Below are 26,265 nucleotides of genomic sequence, written 5' to 3'. Positions count from 1 at the left end.
TAAATAGCCTGGGATAGATAATTTTATCTGAGAGTAATTAGGAATAAAACTGAGATAAAAGATGAGGCAGTGTTGATAATGCTGATATAAACATTGGGGTGCATGTACCCCTTCGATTCTGTATTTTTGTATACTTTGGGTAAATGCCTACTAATGCAATTGCTGGATCATAGGGTAGTTCTATTTTTAACTTTTTAAGGAACCTCCATACTGTTCTCTAAAGTGGCTGCACCAGTTTGCATTCCCACCAACAGTTCAAGAGTGTTTCCTTTCTCTGAATCCTCTGCAACACTTATTGTTTCATGTGTTCTTAATTAAGCCATTCTGACAGGTGTTAGGTGGTATCTCATTGTGGTTTTGATTTGTGTTTCCCTGATGATGAGTAATGTTGAGCATCTTTTCATGTGTCTGTTAGCCATCCGGATGTCTTCTTTGGAAAAGTGTATAATTCATGTCTTCTGCGCATTTCTTCACTGGGTTATTTGTTTTTTGGGTGTTGAGTTTGATAAGTTCTTTATAGATTTTGGATACTAACCCTTTATCAGATATGTTGTTTGTAAATATCTTCTCAGAAAGACAAATACTGTATGATTTCACTCATATGTGGAATTTAAGAAAAAAACAGATGAATATACGGGAAGGGGGAAAAGGAGAAGAGAGAGAAACCACAAGAGACTCCCAACAATAGAGAACAGACTGAGGGTTGATGGAGAGAGGTGGGTGGGAGATGGGCTAGATGGGTGATGGGTATTAAAGAGGGCACTCTGATGAGCACTGGGTGTTGTAAGTGATGAATCACTATTTCTACTCCTGAAACCAATATTGTACTATATGTTAACTACTAAAATTTAAATAACAATTAAAAATGAAAACACATACTGCACCCCCTGTCAAAAGAAAGAAGACGTGGTGGCTGAATTGTAGCTCTCTGATCTCCAAGTGGCTTTTTTGTTTTTCTGCCCCCAGAGGAAGTTAAAACAAACAAACAACAAACAAACAAACAAACAAACAGATGGAGGAAAGGAGAAGAGGAGAGATGGAAGAGAGAGAGAGAAAGAGAAAGGGAGAGGAAAAGGGACAGAGAGCGGGTGGAACAAATTGGTTCTGGTTTGCTTGGCAAAAGAGAGTAGGAGACTCCCATCCAGAACATTTCTGCATAACTTTTGAAAGCAATGGTAGATAAGTAAAGATTAAGTATAGTTCTCATGGAACAATCCCGTTTTGGAACAGCTTGTTCAACAGCATTATCTATGTGTAAAGCCATTAAATAGGTTATTGACTTGCACTATTTGTCCCAGTTGGGCATCTCCAATTTATTGAGGATCTTGTCCTCCCCACCTGCCCTTTAAGCCCTCCTAAATCCATGTTCGATGAGTTGTGATGATCTGGCCTTTACATATGCTGGCTCTTATTTGACAGTTCAAATAACTTTCTTCTGGGCACTATCTCCACCCACTCTTCATCTTATGCTTCACCTTCATAGCACTGATAAATCTAGTGTCCTTTTCTCCCATATTAGTTGTTAATAGAGATAAATTTATGTCCTTATTTCAAGACTATCACATTTTATAATTTTCATACAAAATAATTTTCATTTATAAGCATTATTTTCATAACATTTATAAGTCAAAGGTGAGGCCATTCCTTGGTGCCATGGGGTAGTGGATGAGGAAGCATCTTCTTGCCTCTCATTTTATTCTTGATAACAAAGGTGCTTTGTGCCTCTGCCATAGTGTGAACTGATTGATTATAGTAGAAAAACCGTTCCTATAAACTCCCTACTAAGCTGATTTGAGTTTTGTTCCTCAAACATTGCTTCCAATGATGAAGATAGGGACATGGAAACAGGCTCTATGAGAAATTCCTTGGCATAACTGTTTGTCGATATATTGTTAGGACATAGGTAAGAATCTTTGTATGAACAAAATAGTCAGTTGTCTGAAAATAAACTTTACAGTCAAGCTATGTTAGAAAGATTTCAGAAATTATTAGCATGATACCTACAAAAGGAGAGAAGATGCCAAAATGAAAGGAAGTCCTATTTTCTATTTGCAAAGCATGCTGCTTACATGTAAAACAACAGGATATTTGAGGGCATAATTTATTGGAAATGTAAATATATCAACATTATAGTCTCAATGCTATTGATGCATACTTATTGGACATCTGTTTTATGCTTGCTTTAATTGCATGTTGCTCCCTGGTACATTATTATTTTATTGTTTATACATAGATAACAGCCTGTGTTTGCAGCATATCAATACATTTCCTTTTCATATTTTTAGAATTGTATTGTGCCACAAGATCTTATCAGATAAATATTTAACATTTATTAACTTGTATCTTAGCATTTGCAACCATTTATACAGAGATTGTGCAGAAGGTTACTTTTCCCTTATATATGGAAAATAAAAAAGATTTTCTAAGCAAATGAATACAGGAACGGAGATTAGAAAGGGACTATTTATACTGCCTCGTAAAATGTTTCTTTAGAAAAAATTTGAAGTACTTATTTGCAATCAAAACTTCGTGTACCTCTCATAATGAACTTTTATCTGTACATTGAAGCAAATTCCCTAGGAAATGACTATGCAATACTATTATAGGCTCATTTATGTTATTATGTTTATTTGAAATAATGGTACTACATTTGTCTCAAAATATTTGTTAATGCACACTGGCCATTCAAATCTATTTTACTGTAGTAAGCTTCATTGTAAAGAACCATTCAAGTTTATTTTACTGTAGTAAGCTCCATTGCAAAGAATAATTGATCAGGAGTCATATAACCTGATTTCCAATCATAGCTGTGCCCATTAACAACTACATGACTTTAGATAAGTCATATAACATCACTAGTCCTTTGCTTTCCAATTTGGAAAAATGAGGAAGTTCTCCTTTGACTCTAAAATGCAATGATTCTATACACTATTGTATGCCAAGTACACTTCAATTTAAAAAAATATACATAAATACAAAAATAAAACTGCTCTTCTAGTTTGTCATAAAAATAAATAAAATGCAATGATTCTATAAAATTGCCTGACTTAATCATAATTTATATTTTTATAATATTTTGTATATAGAAAAGGTATTAACATATTGAACAAAAACCACCTCTAAGTATTTGCTCCACCTTTAAATGTCCATTAGCTGGTTGGATTAGAGATGGACACCTGGCCAAAGACAGCCAGTATTCTCTTGCTCTCTTTCTTCCTCTCCTCTCCTCTCCTCTCCTCTCCTCTCCTCTCCTCTCTTTATTCTCTTCCCTTCTCCCTTGACCCCTTTTCTTTCCTTTATATATATTTTTTAACTTGGACCTGAGGCAAGGGAACAAAAAGCCACTTAGAGATTAGACAGCTACCACTCAAAGTCACTGACTTTTCTTTAATCTGTTTTGTTTCTAATTACTCTCAGAGTAAAATTATCTCTCCCAGTCTGTTTAAGTACTCTTAATTAATATTCTGATATTGTATTTCAAAGCAGTCAAATCTTGGTACCCGAGATAATGAACACACTCCCTTAGAATTTAGAATTGAAGCACTTAGAGAATAAGACAAACAAAGGGTGCTTAAAGAAAAAGACCATATGAAATTTTGGCCAGAGTCAACTCCAAGACAAGTCTAATTACCATAGTGAGGCTGCAAGTATGGAAGATTAGAGATCCTGAGTAAAAAGAGAAAAGTCTGTAAAGAAAAATAGGAGAATGAAGTATATGCACAGATATAAATAAAGATGAGGGAACATAGGAACCATGAGAGATAGGAAAAGTAGTTTCAGTTCCTGACTTTCCAGTTTCATTCCCACCTGGCTAGATAGTATTTTGGGTTCAATCCTTGGATGTCTTTAAGATTCCCTGTTATATTCCTACAATAAGCCTATCTTGACTTATACTACTCTGATTATAAGAAGATTATAAAATTAATCACCAATTAATTTTTTAATGTTATGTGTTACTAAGACAGTGAGTGCTATGGGAGAAGCAAAACTAAAAATGAAGTTTAAGACATTGTCCTTTTATTTTTTATTTTTTTAATTTTTTTTTCAACGTTTATTTATTTTTGGGACAGAGATAGACAGAGCATGAACGGGGGAGGGGCAGAGAGAGAGGGAGACACAGAATCGGAAACAGGCTCCAGGCTCCGAGCCATCAGCCCAGAGCCTGACGCGGGGCTCGAACTCACGGACCGCGAGATCGTGACCTGGCTGAAGTCGGATGCTTAACCGACTGCGCCACCCAGGCGCCCCGACATTGTCCTTTTAAATAGAATCTGGGAGGTAAGAACACTAACACTTAGAAAAGAGTGAATAATATTTGCCAATATTTTGTTTAGATATCTGAAAATATGATACACATGTTTCAGTCATTATAGCCTATATGTGCTTATAACTGTTATGCTGTGAATAAGGGTAAGTTATGAAAACGTGTACAGGATGATATATTAGCTGTAAATTGTTCTGGGTGGGTGTTGCTTGGAAGATTAGTTGTCATCTCTTTTCATTCATAATTTAGTCACTGGGATTAGTACCTGAGGGAGGAAATCATACATCTTTTAATCCTAGCACCCCTACTTCATATAGAAGTCAAGACGTTAATTTTTTTCATGACCCAAGCTGGATGTATTACAAATAGGGAAACCTGAATTGACCCTATAATGCCATGAGAAATATTTTCAGTCAGTATCTTTTCTAAACTACTTTTGTAAAGTATGTACTGTTTGTTGTCTATGGCCACTGAAATTTCAATACAGTTTGCTTAGTGATCAGCTAATGAATGGACAGAGATTTCCTTAAAAGCCTGGAACCAATGAGTCCCCCAGTCTTAGCCAAGAGTGTGTCTGCTGAGACATACTTTTAATACTTAGGCAGGCAGTTCACAACTCTGCTTCAGCCTTCACTTCCTGATTGTGCAGACTCAAGGTCAGCCTGATGTGAAAGCATCAGACCTTCTTCAGTTTTTCTTAGGCATGTGTACAGCCCTAGGCATGTGCCTTCTTTGTGCTTAGAAATATGTCTGGGCTTTCAAACCCCGCTATGGACATCTCATTCCCCAACTTATCCTTTTAAGCTTTTGGGTTAGGCTAGTGTTTCCTCCATTTCTTATTTATTACTTTGAGCAGCAGTGATGTTCAACAATTGCCTCTGATGATTTATTCCAACAAATTCCCCCGGGAAAAAAGTCTAGTCACACTGGGCAAGCTCCAAATCAAGTCAAATAACGGCAGAATTGTGAGTGGTGTCTTTTAGGGAACCACCAAATCAAATAATGACAATTATCTGGTTATTTGTATTTGAATGAAAATGTCCCCATTCTGTTCCCTCCAGTTGTTGCCAGGCCGCTGGTTTTCACCATGATTGTGCTTGTTGTTTTCAAGGGTAACATAGAATTCCAGAGAAGTTTATAAGAATAAGGTTATTTAAAAACACTACAAAGCTTGATGTTCTTGTTGAGATTCAACCATTTTTCTCGAATAAATACTCCTCAGATTGCTGCTAGCCTCTGGTTAATTTCCAGAGTTCTGAAATTCTGGTTCCGGGGTGTGTGTGTGTGTGTTCTCATTGCTTTTATGAAAGAGAATTTTTAGAGGCCCATACTTTGCAGTTTTCACTGATGTCACCTCCTCTCCTTTTTCTTTCACTCCATTTTCCCTCACCCAGAGAAAACTTTTCTCTGTTTCAGCCTGCATGTATCCAACCTGATCAACCCCACTGCCCCCAAGTTTATTTCACCTTAGTTCAAGTGACAAGTCTATTTGAAAACAAAATCTTACATTTCCCATTCCAAATTCTAGAGAGACATAATCTGATTGCTGAAACTTTTGTGCAGTTATACCTGATTTAATTAAGTTGGTTAGGATGATAGTAACATACAATATTACACCTGATTTAATTAAATGTGGTTAGGATGATAGTATCATAAAACAATAGCATGGAATGGAAGGCATATCTCTAAGAATAGGGATTTATTTGGGCTTGTTAGAAACATCAAGTGGTATCTATTAGATAATTGTATTCCTAGAACTAGCAGAGAATAGTTAATATATTGTGAAATTATGAGTAAATGAAGCACAAAGGTAAATATTAGAGCATTTTTAGTTATCAATACAAAATTATTATTATGAACTTAGAAGAAACAAAAAAATAATAAAAAGGGAAGAATCACTTTCATTCTTACTATTCAGAGATGGCCATTGTTAACCTGATACTTATCCTTCTAGTTGCACAGAAATATATTATGAAAACTCTCCCATATCATTAAATGTCCTTCTAAAATATGAGAATTTAAGTTTTCATTGTATAATTCCAATATTTTCTAGGCCTCAGTAGTCCATGGTTACTAATGGGTTCACCTTAACCATTACAACAAATTTTATTCGTTATTTTCTGTACATATTTAACATAGACATTCCAATATACACAAAATCTTTGCTACTTCCCTAGGAATTGCTTCATCTACAACTATGAACATTATTTTACATAAACCATTGTGTAAACATTTATATGCTTAGAATTAATTCATGGGAGAAATTTTCTGTACTAGTTGGTCAGAGTATGAATATGTTTGATGCTTTTGATATACCTTCTCTAATTGCTTCATAGACTTGATTTTTAAAGCTTTTTTTTGTGATAAGATTTTCTAAAATCTGGTAGGAGAAACTCTTCCACATGTCTAAAATCATTCTTGCATTAACTTAAGTAAACCATTTTCCTAAATATTATACTGTTACTTGAAAAATCTAAATTCACTATGACAAATTGTGTACCTTCAAACACTATTTTGTCAAGTAAAGAACGATAAATTTTCAATTGTTACATAATATTTTTTTCATTAATTTACTGTATATTTTCAACATATTTAATGATGATTTTATAATCTGTTTAAAGAAACTTTGCATTCATGAGTAAAGATACCCCTTATCATATTGCAGCTACTGAAGGAAAGTTACTGAACTCTCTGTAAGTATAGAGATGGCTATATACTACCTCTTAATGATTGCATCTTCTCTGGGTGTAAGCTCTTAGGAAAAGCTTTTAGTCCAATTTTAGTCTTCTATTTCCAAGGCAATGTTCATTCAATTTATGCTGCGGCATATTCAGAAAGTCAATTTATCAAGAATCTCTGATCTTAGGCAATAATTACACTATGTTCTCCAGAGTTACATGTCTCTCATTGGTTGCTTATTTACACTGGCAAGTCTGTGTTTTTCTTTCTTGGGTTTTCTTGTTTTATTTTATAAATATAAAATTGAAGAAAACTAAGAGTCAGTATGCATAGTAATACCAATGATAAGTGCAAAATTTGAAGGGAACATATACAGGTTATGAATGTGAGACTGAACTTAACTAGATTGAATTGAATTACAGTTTGTTTCAATATGGTTGAGACGAAATGACCAGTCTGTGACTGAGTAGTTCATTGGTTATAACACTGTACCAAATATTCCTAATATTAGCAATGTTTTTTATTTAATCTCTTTAAGATCTAATCGCTTACGTGTTACCAGAAATTGTTCTAGTATCTGGAGTTTTAAAAACGTAATATAGTCTTTGCCTTTAAGATGCACACCTTTTCTAATTTGGATGTAAATTTTAAAAAATAAAAAATAAAATTAAAAAAATATGTACACCTTTTCACAAATCTACAGAGACAAACAAATTAATCTAATAGGTGACACTTTATATAAATGGAAACATCAGCTATGTTAATATAGTTAATACATTAAGTATTATACACACTTAGTTACTTGCATTTCCCCGAATCTCTCCACCCTCTGGACAAAAGAAGCATTGAGAATCAGATTTCACTCACGCTTGCCTTCCTTTATATCAGTCATTTATATTGGTCTCTCTGAGCGAGGTAAAATTCTTTTAGGTGTTATAGTTGCTTCAGCAGTGTCCCAATATTTGGCTGTATGCTAGGCTATTTAGTTGGGTACTTCTATTGTAGCAAAGTTGAGGCACTGAAGGTGCCACAGTATGCTGTAGCAAATCTGTCTCCCTTTTTTTTTTATGTTATATTCCACTCTGCAACAGAATAATGTGCAAATTAACATTACAAAATTCTGAGTGTGGGAGATGATTGCTCTTTTTCTCTAAGGTCAGCAAGAAGCAGTGACCTATACATACAATTATATATATAAACTAAAATATCCCCTCAAGTAGACTGTTACAAATTTTAGACTGGGGCTGAGGAAGGAGTTTGTAAGCTCATTTTGGCTTTCACATGATGTTATATCTTCCTGCTTGAACTTTTCAGTTACAAAGATCTCTTATTTTTTTTTTTTATCAGTTGTCCCTTTCTTATCAAATGATTTAGAACCTGGGTAGATAGGATAACTGCTATTTTTTGGAGCATTGCAAAGACTCCAAAATCTGTGAGGTGAGGTGATGCTGCTGGTGTCCAAATGTCTCATGGAGTTTTGCATGAACCAGCACTCTTGATTTTTTATGTACATCTCTCCTACTTTCAACAACAATGAGGCATGAGTCCATGGTAGTCTTGGCCGTGAGATAAATCTGCGAGACAGACAACCATGCTGCACAGTGATTGCTCCTCTTCAATCTGATGACTAGGACTTTCACAATGGGTCAGGCTCATCACTCTTGCCTGGCTCCTTATCCAGGGAAGACTCCTCACAAATGAGGCTTCTCAGACTCACATGCTCCATGAGCTCACCAGCTATGTCCAATGAACCTTAATCCTAGTTCATGTTCAAGCTGGGTAGAACCAATGGATTAGCTGGTTTCAGTGTGTAGAAATGTCCTAGGTTAGAGTGAAACCCTGTGAGCCAGGGTGTAAAGTCTGGAACCAGGACACCAAGTCAGGCTGTGGTAACTTGTTTTACAGATACGTTCTCTTTAACACAGTTTAAAGTGAAACCACTCTGATTAAACTGTTCTTTTGTCCAGGCTTTACTAACATAGACTTACTTCCCTCAAAGTTATTTGAATTTGAAAAAGGAGAATATATATAGATACATCAGTAACAAATGCAGCCAAACTAATGGATCTTAGTCAGTTCTTAGCTGTGGAGAAAACCAATTTTAACCTGGGGAATGGATTGGAAATGTGGGAAATGCAGACAGCAGGAAACCAGTGACCTGGGCCACTTAAGTTGGGTTAGAAATGAAATTTCAGACTACACAATGCTTTAAGATTTGGAGGAACTAAGAAATCTAGTGAACCTGGTTTGTTAGAAAAAGTATTAAACATCTTGACTATGGAAGAATAGCATATCCTAAGGGAAATTATAATTAAAGCACAATAGATTATGTTTTTCTTTTTCGGAAGAATTGTAAAGAGCAAGATGAATTCGGTGCAGCCTCCCAAAGGACTGTTCAAAGATCTCTAGGTAAAGAAAAATCTGTTCTGGAAATGGGAAAAAAAGGAAAATGGAATAAAATAAGAGTCTACTTTACTGGTTAAGAATTTTAGGAAAGAGATAAATGCAGCAGAAAAGTGAAATGAGTTTGTGCTCACAAAAGTGAAAGCAGTCAGAGATTATAAAGGGCATGCATAATGGGAAGCCTTTATGACTGTATCATAGAGAGATCAGAAACAAAATGGATTGGCTAATAAATTGATAAAAATACAATTAAAGTGACTATTAAGTATGTGCTTTCTCAAAACTATATTTAATAATTTTCTAAGAGCTATTTGGACAAGTTGGAGCTAATGGAAACTAGATGGAAAAGTGAACAGCCAAGAACTAGTAATTAAATGAGAAAAGAAGTACATTAAGGAATAGGAAACTTCTAAGTTGGATTCACATCTCTTTTATGTGAGCTCTGCTTTTACCTCTATGTATCAAAGTGTGTTCCTAGGCAGCTAAGTGAAGTAGGAGAGTATCAGTGGAAATCAGGTAAGTGTGTTTAGAATCACAGTTGAATACAGGCCAATATAATAGTATTGCAATTTTACAAATTTCTGAGCATTTAGTAGTCATATATAAGAAAATGTAAGAAAACCATTAAAACTTATATTTGAGGAAAAACTAAAAACAAAAGATTCCTTGTTTTTTTTTTTTTTTAAGTTGTATTTGAAAACATAATCAACGACTGGTTTCCAATGGGCTGTTATGAAAGACTTCTGGTAGAACAGACACCATTAACTCCCCAAATTATAGTACTCCAGGGAGAGTCAGTTGCATTTGACATACATGCATCTCTCATGTATTTAAAAAAAAATTAATGTTTATTTATTTTTGAGAGAGAGACACACACACATACAGAGCATGAACAGGGGACAGGTCAGAGAGAGAGACACACACACAGAATCTGAAGCAGGCTTCAGGCTCTGAGCTCCAAGATGTCAGCACAGAGCCCGATGCAGGGCTCAAACTCACAAACCGCGAGATCATGACCTGAGCCAAAGTCGGACATTTAACCAACTGAGGCACCCAGGCACCCCTCTCATGTATTTTAGAATAGCCCAAGGCATAATGATGAGAAGGGTAAAACTGTATCTTTTCAATGTTCCTGATCCTGCTCTTAGACTATTTCCAACCAAGCCTGCCATCCAAACTTTCCTAAACCTCCTCCTTATCAAAATCTGATGTATTAATGCCTTAACACATTAGAGTCCTATGTTCAATTAGCAAACTAACCAATTAAACTACACTACTGTGATCATGTGAAGCCATGTTCTTCTGGGTTATCTTTCCCAAGCATTAATCATTTGTAAGCATTCCCAAGCATTACAGAATACTTGGACAGGTGAAGCTTTCAAGCATCCTTATAAATCATACTATATAGACTCATATTTGTCTTTGAAACTAAAGTTCATTGAGTATTTCATCATCTGTCTGTCTACTAGGTGCTTTACGTGGATTAACTAATTTAATCTCCACAAAATAACTCTATGGATTAAGTATTATGATTATACTCTGATCAATAGATGGATAAATGGACACTTTGATTAACTTGTCACATGTCACACAGCTAGTAAGTTGTAGAGCTGGAACTCATATTTACCTGTTTCTGGTTCTAGCACCTCAGTTCTTAACCCCTGCCTATACTGCATATATATTGCATTTCCTTTTCATGGAATGAGGTTTGCTTGAATGTATGTGTTAGGAGATGTGTGGTAGGTTAGGAAACACCTAAAACATTTATTTTGAATGTCTGTGTTTAGGAACATAAGTTAGTAAACTCCTGGCTTCTTTGTGTTTCCCTTATTGACTTCACCTCTTTGAGGAAGAAGTGTTCATTATCTAATTGGGAAATTCAAGAGAAAGAGAGAATGCAGACCTCAGCACCCTGTCCTTTTCTCTTTAACCTCAGTCTCTTTGCAGAGAACATTCATTTTTCTCAGGTACTTTGTACCATACATCTTTAAAATCTGGGCTATTCTCCTGCAAAGCAAATCCAGCAGTTTACCATACACTGTTATTGGGGTTCAGCATTAAGAATCCCACTTTTGATACACACCTAATCCAAGTTTTTCAATAGCTCCATCAAAAATAATGCTGACATTTGGTTGCAAAGCTGCCTTACTGCTTCTTTAGTTCTCAGAACTCAGTAGTGGAAAAGAAGTGTCAATTATATCATAAAATAATCATATAAAACTACTAAAGTTATTTATATTTAAGATTTAGAAATGTTTTTTGAGTGTCAAAGCAAATAAGCATCAGAATTTGTTGACATGGTAATAGACATCTGGGCAGTTGGATATATCTCGATAATGCTACTGTTTTTCTATCCACTAATATATCTGACATTGTTTTGTATGTAATACAAATTGCTTCCTTGATACGATTCTTATTTAATTGTTAGAAAGTATTTCTTTATGAGTTATTCCATGTACAATGGGGAGGGCATCTTAATTTGATATACTATCTCAATAAAGATATAACAAGATTATTTAGGGGAGAATATTTGGCTTGAAAAATTTAAAGGTTTAGATAAACTATAGAGTGGGTTTATGGGGTCTGATAGTGTCAAAATGGCCAATTACTTGTAGCACTCAATCTGGCACTTGCATCTATACTACCTGTACTACCTATCTTCTTTTGTTTACTAATTATCTCATATGGCTCAGTGATGTTTCTCAAATGAGATTAGAAAGTCTTCTAGAACAAAGGAACATATTATGCTTCCTTTGCATCTTTCACCCAAATTTTTGGCATTTACATGGCCAAAGTTATGGGCAAAATAAAATTTTGTTGACTTAGAAAGTATAAAAAAATTAGTCAAGTTAGTTATCTGTATATCACTAACTTTTCAACTTGAATTATTTAATTTTCAAGCAACTTTTAGAGAAGTATGATGTATGTCATTTTTTATACTCTGGCTTTTTGGGAGTGCCTTATTGGAAACATTTTGTTAGCATTTATTCACAAAAGTCCTAATTGGACTCATAAAAATAGATTGAAATGTTCATGATATTTCTGAAGATTTAGTAGGACTGAGTAAGGTGGTATAGATGTTATGGAAGGAGGCTGCTTTGATCTGGAAAGCACTTATTCTATGTCACTGTCAGAGTCAGTACATAAATCATCTGCCAGTGTCCCTGGAGAAGTACTGCCATTGATGTAAAATCATATCTTAAGGTTTTCAGTGCCTTTTCCAAGACAGGTAATGAATAGAGGTGGGCCATGCATCTGATATAGGCTACTAGGTTTGGGCTGAAATCAAACATGCAACTTATACAAGGAAGAGCAAGCCATGTTCTTTTGCAGAATTTCATCTCAGCCTTAACAGTGATGCTCTATATGAATATTTACTCTTTGATACTGCCTGCTGAATAACAAGTATGCAAATCTGATTTTTAAAAATACATATTTTCTCTATCTCTAAAATAAAAAATGACAAAAAATAAAATTTAATTTTTAATGTCAATTTTTGCATAGTATGGATGCAAATGCCAGGTTCCAGGTTTGAAACCCAAATCCTTATTTTCTCATTTTAAGGGGTAACGATTTAAAGATCCCAATAGAAGCTGCTAATTCAGTCTTAGAAAAGCAGAAATGCTAGAGCATCAGGTTTAGATTTCAATTTTTTGGGGTAGCTGTGGTACTATTTCCCAACTGATATCAGGCCTTTTCCAGGTGTTCAAATGCCAGGTAGGCTTGTGACTTCCTCCAAGTATCTCAAGCATTCTGTACTTCAATTGGTTCATTTGTATATACATAATGATTTCTGAAATTTATCACCTGGCACAGAGCCAAGGTCACCATCAATGAACTTTCAATAAATACATTCTCTATGGTGTTTTAAGGATAATAAAGGCTTTACTAAGAATTTGAGGGTGGGAGTTATCATTTAATATAATTAACAATTATCAAGTATCTAATTGGTATATATCAATTAGAGAGAGTAAAAAAAAATTGTCACAGGTTAATATGAAGTAGCATTATTCATTGCCAATGCTTTTAATAAGGTGGTCTCAGAACAGCATTATTTAAGAAAATAGACCTTTATTTTGTACTTTTTCATTAAAACTGTTACAAAATGAAACAAAAAGAATGGAAATTATGTACAATCCCTGGAGACACATTTTTTAAATTCCATTTCCTTCTTGTGAGTTTTGTAAAATACTGCTTACATTTAAAATCCACTTTGAAGTAAATATGATTAAATAGAGTCCCACATCAAAGTCCTTATTATCTTAAAGCTATAAGGAATAAAATTAGAGTTTTTATATTTGAAGTATCCATAAAATGCTTTTTTAAAAAATAAATTCAATATAATAGAAAATTTCAGGTCTCAAAAAGACAACACAAGGAAAAGAGGGGTAAGAGGAGGAGAGGGAAACATTCTTCAAAAATCATCAATTTCACTCTGTTGTAAATTATTATGCTCTACCACATAGGACGAGCCACACCAAAGTGTGATTGATTATTGAAGACAAAGTGTATCCTAAAATACATGGAGACAGAGAGAAGAGAGATAAGAGGTTGAAGAAGAAAACATTTCTTTACCACATTCCTTGTCCTAATTGCTTCATATATGTCATCACTAGTAGCAAAGAACTGAGACCATGAGGACTTCAGAAACTTCAGAGGGGCAGAGTCAAGTGTTAGTGATCTTGTGTGAGATTAATATTTGGATTTATGGATGAATTCAACGTGGACCTCTAGGTGCCTGGAGAGAAGGAGACCAGCTTGGCTACATCGGGGAGACTTTCGGTGAGGAGGACTGTAGGAACTCTTTCCCAGAGATCTCTATGACATTTACTGTCATTATCTCTCTTCTCCTAATTAACAATACTCCCTATTACCAATGCAGTTTGTTAGGCTCCCAAAAAAGAATAAGACAGTTGTTTTGCTGTATGATATGACTCACTCCTCTTTTACCCCCCAAATCTGCTTATGGAAGTTCCTGTAAGTATCATCCCTTTCTTGTCTTTACCCAACCTTAGCTACCTCAGAGATTTAAGTACACCTTGCCCTTGTTAACTAAAATACAGAGGAAAAATTTCAATTCAAGAAAATCATGAATTTGGCAAGTTATATAATTGAAATAGACCTTGAAAAATATTCTAGTTATGTTTGATGAATAGAGAAAAATCAGGTATACTTTGTGGATGGCACCTGGAATGTTGAAGTGTCTCTTGTGGAATGTGTGAAGTTCTGTTTTCAGTGCAGCATCCTCCCTGAGGAAGGGATTTTCAAATGTTCTTTTTTTTTTAATTTTTAACGTTTATTTATATATTTTGATAAAGAGCATGCACCTGCGAGCATAAGTAGGGGGAAGGCAAAGAGAGAGGAGAGAGAGAATTCCAAGCAGGCTCCCCACTGACAAGCAGGCTCTGTTCACTGTCAGAGCCAGACTTGGGGCTTGAATTCACAAATGGTGAAATCATTACCTGAGCCCAAATCAAGAGTCAGATGCTTAACCAACTGAGCCTCCCGGGTGCCCCTCAAAGGTTCTTTTTGACTCTCCATTGTTTTAGCCTTATTTACTTAAGATATGACACTATAAAAATGATGTATGTATATCTACAGTGAAGACAACCAGATGAATGATAATTAAATCAGCCTGAGTGGAGGTGGAGGAAATGATTAAAGGGGAAAAAAAGGTTTTCTAAAAGAGCTAAGAGCCAAGTGTTAGTGACTGAGTATGTGAAGAGTCTGAAGGAGGGATTTTGTGACAACAACACCTCTGTGGTGTGCACATTTTGCAAACTCTAGAGCCTCAGACTGCTATGCATAGAGTTCAGATTACAATAGTTCAAATCAATTGAGAAAAATAAAATTAAGCCTCCAGCAGTGTAAATATTCTTTATGTGCTATTGAAAATTGACGTCTTATACATCTCCAGCTGAATCAGTGTTGCAGAAGAAGGAATAAATATGGATGACATGAGTTCACAAACTTTGTTAAAGTTAGGGTTTTCCCCAGGAGAAAAAAAGTCAAACTTTTTCTTTTGACTAGAAAGTAAGTTGTAAATCAGATGTTAATAAGCATCTCTCAAGGGAATCTCTTGTGTTTTGAGATTTTCAATCATGCAATAGGTAGAACTGATTTTTTAATAGCAAGGCATCTTATAAATATCAGCAGGATAGATTTTCAACACAAAGGTATTAGTTGTGTTGCCTACATTAAAAGGAAATGCAAAAAAGAGTTAAACTTTCTTGGTTTTTTGGTACTTTTGGACAACTGCTGATCATAGTAAATAATTATACATGTGGAAACTTCGACATTTATATTCTCTTTTCAAATTCTAGTATGTATTCAAAAAAGTGAACTGTCAATTGAGTTGATTCTTTCTTCATAACTGCAATATGCATAAATATCTAGGATGTTTGATTCATTGTTTCTTATGTCTATATGCCTGTCTATATTGCCTAAAGAATATAAATTTAAATTCAAACAAATCATATATTTGAAAAAATATTGTTTAATTGAAATTACTTTGTAAATATTAGTCATGTCTGATGAACAAAGGAAAATCTTGTAGTTTGTTGCTGGTCTCTGGAATTTGGACCCCATTCTATAGGTTTACTAAGCCAAAAGGAGCCCTGAGCCACTCAATGTGGAAATCGTCTTCACTGAGATGGGTGATTGGTGAGATCTCCAGGTTTTAGGGCAGGCTGAATTTGCACATGAGAAATGTACTTAAAATCCTGCATTCTCTTTCCTTTTGGATTGCAATTTTAAGCCTTATTTCTTCTTTTGCTATGAAAGTTATTTTTCTCTTGTAATACCAGTTATTTTTCTCTTGTAATATTCTCTTGTAATATTGTAAAAAACAATAGAAGAATAATTTATTCTGGACAACATATCTTTATACAGCTTGAGAGAACACATTTTTGCCTCCATACAAGGAGCCCTGCATAACAAATAACCTATGGATGAAAATACATCTTAGTAACCTATTGGATGAAGTTAAAAAGTTGGATGGTCTTATGCACTAGGATTACTAATCAAATTCAGTGAAAATAATCAAGTTGTACATTTGATATCATAAGGGTCTAATTATGTAAACTGGATTTTCAGCTTTTTAACTGGCTCTTTTGGTATCTTCTAAAAGCAGTCAAATTCATCACCGACATATTAGTAAGTGCCCTGCATGTTCGATTTTTTGTCAGACTTTTTCCTGTGTGCTGCATGTGCACACATACATGCACACATATACTGTCTCCAGCTCTCCATTACACATTTTCTAACATATGGACTTAATTTTTTCTGATTGTCTAATGAACTGTCTTCCCAAATGTCTTGCTAATGAGCTACTGGAGGATGGTACATTATTCTTTTATATATTTGAATGTAATTGTGTGGTTAATATAGAGTTGGCCCAAAATAGGTACTACTTGAATGAGTGAATTGGTGGATGAATGAAGTGGCAAAAAAAGTTGGCTACCTGAGTAAAATAGTAGATATTTTTAGATGTAGTAAAGTCATAGAAAAGTGCTTGCTCCTGCTTCTAAGTATGATCTTCATCTTCTTTAACAGAAATTCAGTGGGGTTTCAGAAGGAGTATACCAAGTAGCGTGGCTGGGGGTAATTATCTTTTTTATAGTGGGAATTAATCTCAGAGGACATTTGTTAAATACTCATCAGCATTGATTCATCCCCCTTCTCACTCTGAGTCATAGGGAAGTACGTCTTCAGTGAAGTAATTGTTTTGTTTGGGCATTCATTCCTGAAAAAGCAAGTAGGCTCTCCAGGTGATATGCCTAATTGCCTTTTTCACTACCAAACTGCTGCACACTTTTCAATGACTTTATCTTCAAAGGAAGCACCTCAATCTGTTTCTCTAATTGAGAGTGAATTCCATCTTCTAATTAAGGGACTTGTCAATGCAAACAATGGGTTCCTAGTGTGTATATTGGGGTAGGCAGAAATTCAGTCTAAGTATGCTTTTTATTTCTCCAGCATTGGGTCAAGCAGTTGTGGGAGTGATTGTTCCCCCCCCCCTTTTTCTTGCCTGCCATTTCTGCATTCATGTGAAAGAGACACTTAGGTCCCAATAAATGAAGGCCAATTCATGTGGAATCAGTCCTCTTATAACGAGAGCAGGATGGAACATATTTCTGAAACCAGAAGAGGTGAGTCAGCCCTAGACACAGCTTGCTTGAGGCCAGAACCAAGGAAATGTTGAGATATGTAGGTGCTAGAGAGAATTCACATGTATTATTTTCCCTATTATCTATTGTATCCAATTGAAAAGATTTTACCTATCAAGAAAGAACTCTCTATGACTTTGTGAAAATAACTTAGATACTTCAAGACATGGATTGTCTTCTTGTTCTTCTAATTATTCCCCCCCCATACTTTCCTTCGGCCATTGGTACTTTTTACAATGACCCCTCTCTCTGTGAAGCAAAACTAATATCCTAACTTTTCCTTATTTTTCCTTAGACTACACTGCTGATGAGAAGCATTTAGTCTTCCTCTCAGTCTGCTTCCATCACATCCTTTGAATACAGGGCTTTAATAATAATACCAATAATAACCATGATGGTGACAATGATGATAATCATGATGATAATTATGACTGTAAACCCTGCATTAGACTATGAATTCCATAAAGACAGGAACTGGATACATCTTCTTTACTATCTTATACAGAAAATTTTAAATAGAGTCTCTGGCTTAAAGAAAGTACTCACTTAAAAAAATGTTAAGTTAATGAATGATAATGCTAGCAGAGACCATTGACTGAAAAATTGCTAATTTAATCTTTACAACATTTTATTTTTATAGCAATCTTTGGAAACAGGTGTTGGTTATACCTATTTTGCAAATGAAGACACTAAGCTCAAAATGATAATAACCATACCTCCCTTTAAAGTGTAGTGAGAGCAGTGATTCTCAAATTTTAATGTACATATGGATTACCTATAGAATCTTGAAAAAATGCAAATCCCTATTCAGTAGGTCTAGAGTGGACCTAAGTTTCTGCATTTCTTACAAGCTCTCAGGGGATGCCTACATTGCTGGTCTGAATAAAACAGCACTCTGAGTAGCAATATTCCTTCAGAATTACCTGCAGATGAGTATGTAAAATTCAGATCCACTGAGATCTACTGAATGATAATTATGGAAATGAGAATCACTGACCTAAACTAAAAGCAATCTGGTAATTATTATAAAGATTAAATGAGTGGGGTGCATGGATCGCTCAGTTGGTTCAGTGTCTGAGTTTTGCTCAGGTCATGATCTCATGGTTTGTGAGTTCGAGCCCCGTGTCAGGCTCTTTCTTATCAGCATGGAGCCCGCTTCAGATCCTCCATCTCCCTCTCTCTCTGACCCTCCCCCACTTGTGCTCCCTCTCTATCTCAAAAAGTAAATAAACTTACAAAAGATTAAGAGAGCAAAGTATATGTGGATCGCTTTACAAAACAATAAAATAGTATTTAAATATTAGAATATCATTGTTATTTTCATAATTCTTACTACTATTGTTATTGCTTATTAGTGATATAAATTTAATTTCTGTACCACTCCAAACATAAATGTTGCTTGAGACTGCTGTTTTTACTGATCCACTTCTACAATACAATGTTCTCAATTAAATCACTAGAATATTCTTGTGGCAGTTTTGGCAAGTATACTGTAAAGAAAAAAGTGCATATGCTGACACTCTATTGTTACATCTTACAATGGAAAAATATATAATTATTTTTTAGTATAATATACACTAATCCCTAAAAACTCTAAATTGTTATAATCCCACTGACTTGTTATACATTAAAGGCTAATTAATAAAATATATAAGTAATAAAAAATAATTCCATATATGTGCCTATTCTATGAAATAGAGTCCTACAAATGCATTTGATGCTAAAAAGCAGCAAACAAGCTACCCATAGTGCATTAGAGATTTTGGGCTCATTTAAATTTTTTTTTAAGTTTTATTTATTTTTTGAGAGAGAGAGACAGACAGAGCATGAGCAGGGGAGAGCCAGAGAGAGGGAGACACAGAATCCGAAGCAGGCTCCAGGCTCTTAGCTGTTAGCACAGAGCCCAATGTGGGGCTTGGACTCATGAACCATGAGATCATGACCTGAGCCAAAGTTGGACGCCCAACCGACTGAGCCACCCAGGCGCCCCTGGGTTCATTTAAATGAATACATAAATTTGACTGAAAGTCATGTTTGGCATTTAACTTGGAAAAGAAATGAACAGTTGGCTCTCACATCTTTCATACATTTTATATGTCTTTGCACTTAGATAATTATTCTAAAATATATATTTTTATGGTTGAATTCCAGATTATTTCTGAATTTGACATTTATGTGTTTAATTATGCATCATCACCCTAAGATTAAAATTATCTTTCAACTTTCTTCATCAAAGAATATTGCTGATCTAGATGTCGGAAGAAAACACTTGTTTTAGCTTATTTTTAACCTTATAGAACTCCATTTCTGGAAAATCTGACATAGTGCTAAAACAGAGGTTTGGTCTCTTTTCTGTCTTCTCTTTTGTCAGTCTCAGTAGAGTGTTACCTGAAAAGAACTGTGGATGGATTTGATATAATTTAAAACAAGTATATATAAAGGTGTTTAAACATATGAAATGAGAAAAATTTCACTTTTGGATTATGGCATGGTTTGTAAAACTACCTGATCTCCCATGTCAATGCTAATCAGTTTGTAGTGGTTGCTAGAGTACTGGGCTGAAGAGGATGTGACTACCAAGGACATGGGAGAAAAGAGTGGAAGCATACATGCCAAGTATTCTCCAGCTCAGGTTTAGGACAGGATGTCTTCAGAGTGGAGAAGGCACAGGCTTTAGAGTCAGTGATGCCTTGGTTCAAATACCAATCCTTGGTCATGTTATGTGAAACTTTTGAGTCTCCAATGTCCACAAATGTGAAATTAGAATACAATGTCTCTATAACAGTTTTGTAGTGGGTATTAACTGAGACAACAGAGATAGTGGGTATTAATTGAGACAACAGACAGAGAGAGAGAGAAAGAGAGAGTAAGTAGCAAAGTACCTGAACTCTTCTACCCAGTGCTCCTTAGAAGGGTAACTATTAGATCAAAGCTAGCAAATACATGATTGAATACATTTGCTACCTCATTCTTAGAAGTTTGTCATATATTTGCATACCATCACCAAGCAAATCCTTTAAATAGATGTATTTTAATTGAGGGCAGCAGAAAAAAAGCCTAGGTTCTTATTTAAAGTTGTTGAGCAGAGAAGAGTGGGACAAAGTAATATACCAGTGAGAGCAGGTAACTTGAAAGCATGGTTTATTTCAAAAGCAAAGAAAAAAAAAATAGTGCTATAAGAATAGCGCCTGACACAGGAGCAAGACCTATGTACTTACTAACTAAATTTTAAAAAATAGCATCCTCAGACAATATACTACATAAGTAACAAGTCTAACTTCAGAAATACTAGGGATGTTCTGTGCTAGTCTTTTTTTTTTTTTTTTTGATATCTTCTGTTTCTCTTTTAGTATTGTAGCAAGACTCCTCACCAATGTGGAAAATAAAAAAAGTAGCAACATTTCTCTGACCATAAAATAATCTTTTTTTCTCAATGTTTGGAAAAACTAGTACAGGAAATAAACAAGAAAATCTTTCAAGATGTGAAACTCTGAATTTCATTTAAGGTAGGATTTCTTTATAATTAATCTACACATTGGGCACTCGTAAGTTGTTTTATTACACCATGTATTTTGACCTTAGCACTTACCCTTTTCTTCATTAGTTGTACACTGGTGAACAGTTTTATCTTCCCTAATAACTTTAAACTTCTCTAGGAGAGGGGTTATATCTTATTTATTTTGTATCCCCTGAAGCACCTAGTATATATTGGTACTCAACATATTTTTGTTTAATTATTTTTATAAATTTTTTTAATGTTTATTTCTTTTTGATAGAGAGAAAGAAAGAAAGTGCAAGCAGGGGAGGGGCAGACAGAGAGGGAGACACAGAATCCCAAGCAGGCTTCAGGCTCTGAGCTGTCAGCACAGAGCCCTATGGGGGGCTTGAACTCATGAACTGTGAGATCTTGACCTGAGCTGAGGTCAGAGGCTTACCCGACTGAGCCACCCAGGTGCCCCTATTTTTTTTGGCTAAATGATAAATTTCCTTGTTTTTGAGAGCCTATTAGACTAAAGATTTAAAAATAAATTAAAATTGATTAATTTAACCATTGGGTACCTTAATAACCAACTCAGTATGATTTCACATTGTTATCACATTGTTATCAAACCACAGGATATCTTAGTAATCAACTCAATATGCTTTCACATGGAGATCCAATACATTTAAGGAAGTTTTGCAGACTACAGTATCCTCATTGGTTGTCAGTATGCCAGTTCCTGTCAAGTTATATGCCATTTCTAGTTATTTTACCTACCATGCCTTTCTCAACTTCTACATGTATGTTAAGCTTCACAAGATTAGAATTAATGGCTTGATCTAAATAATAATAAATCATTGTATTGGATAAATGTAGTTATTGTTACTTAACTGACTACTGTGCCTTTTTCAAATTTGATTTCTCAAATCACTCAAAATCCAGATCTTGACTTCATAAAGTAGGATCCATGAAGTGAAGTTTATATTTCTGAGTAAACTCTATTCCCAAAAACGTTCTCATATTTGGGCCTTCCATTATGCGTTCTTAAGAACTATGGGGGCTGTTTAAGCATAGTTTGGTCTATGTGCTACATGTTTGTTAGATGCCCATGGCACTTTTTAAAGTAGCTACCTACTGTCTCTTCTTTTCTTAAAACTAGAAGTTCTCTGCATTTTTTATTAATATATTCATAGTCATCTCATGTTTCTCTGCTCTCCAAATTTGGATATTAGCCAAGCTCAAACTTAGCCTTGCTTGTCCTTGGGAAAACATAAAGCAAGTCTATGCATTCATTAAGATTGAACAGTCTTTCCTGAGGGACTCTTGGAATTGCACCATGTAGAGTTAGGAGTGTCTGACCTGAATAGATATAAATGTCAAGTCTACTTCACGTTCACCTCAAGTTGAAAGAGTAATAAAAGGTGATCTTATTTGTAGATTTTTTTTAAAAAAATGGAATTGCTACTGTGTGTCAGTATCATTATGCACATGTATAGTGTATCTCTGGTCTGACAGTTGTAGCATCCCAATTTCAATGTCTGAGGGGTGTCCTCCAACTTTAAAATTTCTCTGCATCTTAGACATGTTTAATGATCCCTTACTGAATTCTGATTATGTTGTTTAGTCAGGAGATAAATAATTGCAATTATTGTGTCTGCCTGTATGTGTCTATATATATATATATATATATATATATATATATATATATATATTCATAGTATAACAAGATCCACAAATGTTTACCCCTGAAAACCTTTTGTTTTTATTATTGCTATATAAATGAAAAATAATTTTGTTCCAAAATATTTGGTTCGGTGGCTCTAGCACTCACAGAAGGCCAATACTGATTTGCATTGATTTATCATGTGGAATTTCTAATAATGCAGATAAATAGAAAATTTAAATTGGAGGACTCCCCTCAGACATGGGGATTGGGATGCTATAGCTGTCAGACTGAGAATGCACTATACACATGCATAATGATAACAACACACAGTAGCAATTCCATTTTGCTACCCATCCATCCATCCACTCATCCATCCATCCACATTTATATTTTGGTTGAAATTTCAAGGACAGACCATTGTTATAACCAGAAACCATATTATGCAATAAGTCATATTCTACTTCCTAAAGTATGCAAAATTCACCCCAACACAAGGTGATTCAGATGTCAAAATAAACATAAGAATTGAGGCTACAGTATCATAGAAATATATTTACTACAATCCAGCATCTCTTGTAGGTAAAATATATTTACAAATCAATTTTCCTTGTAAAGACTTGTCTAAGTTGGTTTAGCATTAGGATTGTCACTCTTGCCAATCAGTTCTAGTCTCTCTGTAATCCAGTGCCTAGTGTAGGAGCCTCAACTAAAGAGGATAAAAGAAAATTTGTTGCCCATATTAATATGATTGAAAGGTCTAGATTTGCTTAGTTCAGTTTTATTTTTAAAAATTGGTTAGTGAAATCATGTTAAAATGTTATAGTCTTTGAAGCATAAATTCTTAATTTTTCATTTAAACTATTTTATTTTATTTATTTATTTTTAATATAATTTATTGTCGAATTGGCTAACATACAATGTGTAAAGTGTGCTCTTGGGTTTTGTGGTAGATTCCCATGGTTCATTGCTTACATACAACACCCAGTGCTAATCCCAACAAGTGCCCTCTTCAATGCCCATCACCCATTTCCCCCTCTCCCCCAAACCCCCATCAACTGTCAGTTTGTTCTTTGCATTTAAGAGTCTCTTATGGTTTGCCTTCCTCCGTCTGTGTTTGTAACTATTTTTTCCCCTTCCCTTCCTCCATGGTCTTCTGTTAAGTTTCTCAACATCCACATATGAGTGAAAAAATATGATATCTGTCCTTCTCTGACTTATTTCACTCAGCATAATACCTTCCAGTACCATCCATGTGGCTACAAATGGCAGGATTTCATTCGTTCTCATTGCCAAGTAGTATTCCATTGTATATATAAACCACATCTTCTTTATCCATTCATCAGCTGATGGACATTTAGGCTCTTTCTATAATTTGGCTATTGTTGAAAACACTGCTAGAAACATTGGGGTACATGTGCCCCTATGAATCAGCACTCCTGTATCCTTTGGATGAATTGCTAGCCAGATCGTAGGGTAGTTATATTTTTAATTTTTTGAGGAACCTCCACACTGTTTTCCAGAGCAGCTGCACCAGTTTGCATTCCCACCAACAGAGCAAGAGGGTTCCCATCTCTCCACATCTTTGCTGTCATCTGTTGTTTCCTGAGTTAATTTTAGCCATCCTGACCAGTGTGAGATGGTATCTCAGTGTGATTTTGATTTGTATTTCCTTGACGAGTGACATTTAGCATTTTTTCATGTGTCTGTTGGCCATCTGGATGTCTTCTTTAGAAAATTGTCTATTCATGTCTTCTGCCCATTTCTTCACTGGATTATTTGTTGTTCGGGTGTTAAGTTTGGTAAGTTCTTTATAGATTTTGAATACTAACCCTTTATCTGATGTCATTCTTTTTTATGGCTAATATATCATTGTGTGTTGTATGTATGCATACATATACCCACGTGGTATACATATGTGTGTGTGTGTGTGTGTGTGTGTGTGTGTGTGTGTGTGTGTGTGTATACTATAAATGGCAGGGTGCATGTGTGACATCAAATTAGTATTTTGGGGTAGATACCTAGTAATACGATTTCTGGATCATAGGGTAGTTCTGTTTTTAACTTTTTGAGGAAACTCCATACTGTTTTCCAGAGTGGCTGCACCAGTTTGCATTCCTTCCAACAGTGCAAATGGGTTCCCCTTTTTCCACATTGTCACCAACACCTGTTGTTTCCTGTTGTTAATTTTAGCCATTCTGACCAGTGTGAAGTGATATCTCATTGTAGTTTTGATTTGTATTTCCCCGATGATGAGTGATGTTGAGCATCTTTTCATGTGTCTGTTGGCCATCTATATATCTTCTTTGGAAAAATGTTATTAACGTCTTCTACCCATTTTTTAACCAGATTATTTTGGGGTATTGAGTTTTATACATTCTTTGTATACATAGATACTAACCTTTTATGAGATGTGTCATTTGCAAATATTTTCTCCTATTCCCTAGGTTGCCTTTTAGTTTTGTTGACTGTTTCCTTTACTGTGCAGAAGCTTTTTATTTTGATCAATTTTAATAGTTTATTTTTGCTTTTGTTTCCTTATGTAATAAGAAGTTGCTATGGCTAATGTTAAAGGGGTTGATGCCTGTGTTCTCCTCTAGGATTTTAATGGCTTCCTGTCTCACATTTAGGTCTTTAATCCATTTTGAATTTATTTTTGTGTATGGTATAAGATTGACCTTCATTTTTTACATCTTATTGTCCAGTTTTCACAGCACGATTTATTGAAGAGACTGTATTTTTTTCCATTGGATATCCTTTCCTGCTTTGTTGAATATTAATTGACCATATAGATGTGGATTTCCTTCTGGGTTTTCTATTATGTTCCATTAATCTATGTGTCTGTTTTTGTTCCAGTGCCATACTGTCTTGATCAATATAGCTTTATAATACAACTTGAAGTCTGGAATTCTAATGCTTCCAGGTTTGCTTTTCTTTTTCAAGATTGCTTTTGCTATTCAGGGTTATTTGTGGTTCCATAAAAAATTTAGGATTGTTTGTTCTAGCTCTATAAAAAATGCTGTTATTTTGATAAGGTTTGCATTAAATATGTAAATCACTTTGAGTAATAACGACATTTTTACAATATTTATTTTTCCAATCCATGAGCAAGGAATGCTTTTCCATTTCTTTGTGTCATCTTCAATTTCTTTCATCAGTGTTTTATAGTTTTCAGAGTACAGATCTTTTAACCCTTTGGTTAGGTTTATTAATAGGTATCTTATGGTTTTTGGTCAATTGTAAATGGGATTGATTCCTTGATTTCTCTTTCTGCTGCTTCATTATTGGTGTATGGAAATGAAACAAATTTATGTTCATTGATTTTGTATCTTGTGACTTTCCTGAATTCATGTATTGGTTCTAGAATTTTTTTTGGTGGAGTCTTTTGGGTTTTCTATATAGTGTATCATGTCATCTGCAAATAGTGAAGGTCTGGCTTTTTCTTTCCTGATTTGAATGACTTTTATTTCTTTGTCTTTTTCATTTGTTGTGTCTAAGATTTCAAGTACTATGTTAAATAGCATAGTGGTGAGAGTAGACATCTGTATCTTATCCCTGAACATAGAGGAAAAGCTCTCAGTTTTTCCCCACTGAGGATGATATTAGC

At 34.8% G+C, this 26,265-nt stretch overlaps 1 long non-coding RNA gene across 1 annotated transcript; it reads left to right on the top strand.

Moving 5' to 3' along the window:
* The first annotated feature begins 85 nt into the window (after positions 1–85).
* LOC123594526 lies at positions 86–24,787 on the top strand. The gene is made up of 2 exons (XR_006710767.1): positions 86–128; positions 24,663–24,787. It is a non-coding gene; the product is annotated as an uncharacterized LOC123594526 (long non-coding RNA).
* Positions 24,788–26,265: the final 1,478 nt, after the last annotated feature.

The sequence above is a fragment of the Leopardus geoffroyi genome, chromosome X, assembly GCF_018350155.1.
Source record: "Leopardus geoffroyi isolate Oge1 chromosome X, O.geoffroyi_Oge1_pat1.0, whole genome shotgun sequence".
In the NCBI taxonomy this organism is placed as follows: domain Eukaryota; kingdom Metazoa; phylum Chordata; class Mammalia; order Carnivora; family Felidae; genus Leopardus; species Leopardus geoffroyi.
This window is presented reverse-complemented; position numbering and strand designations above follow the sequence as displayed.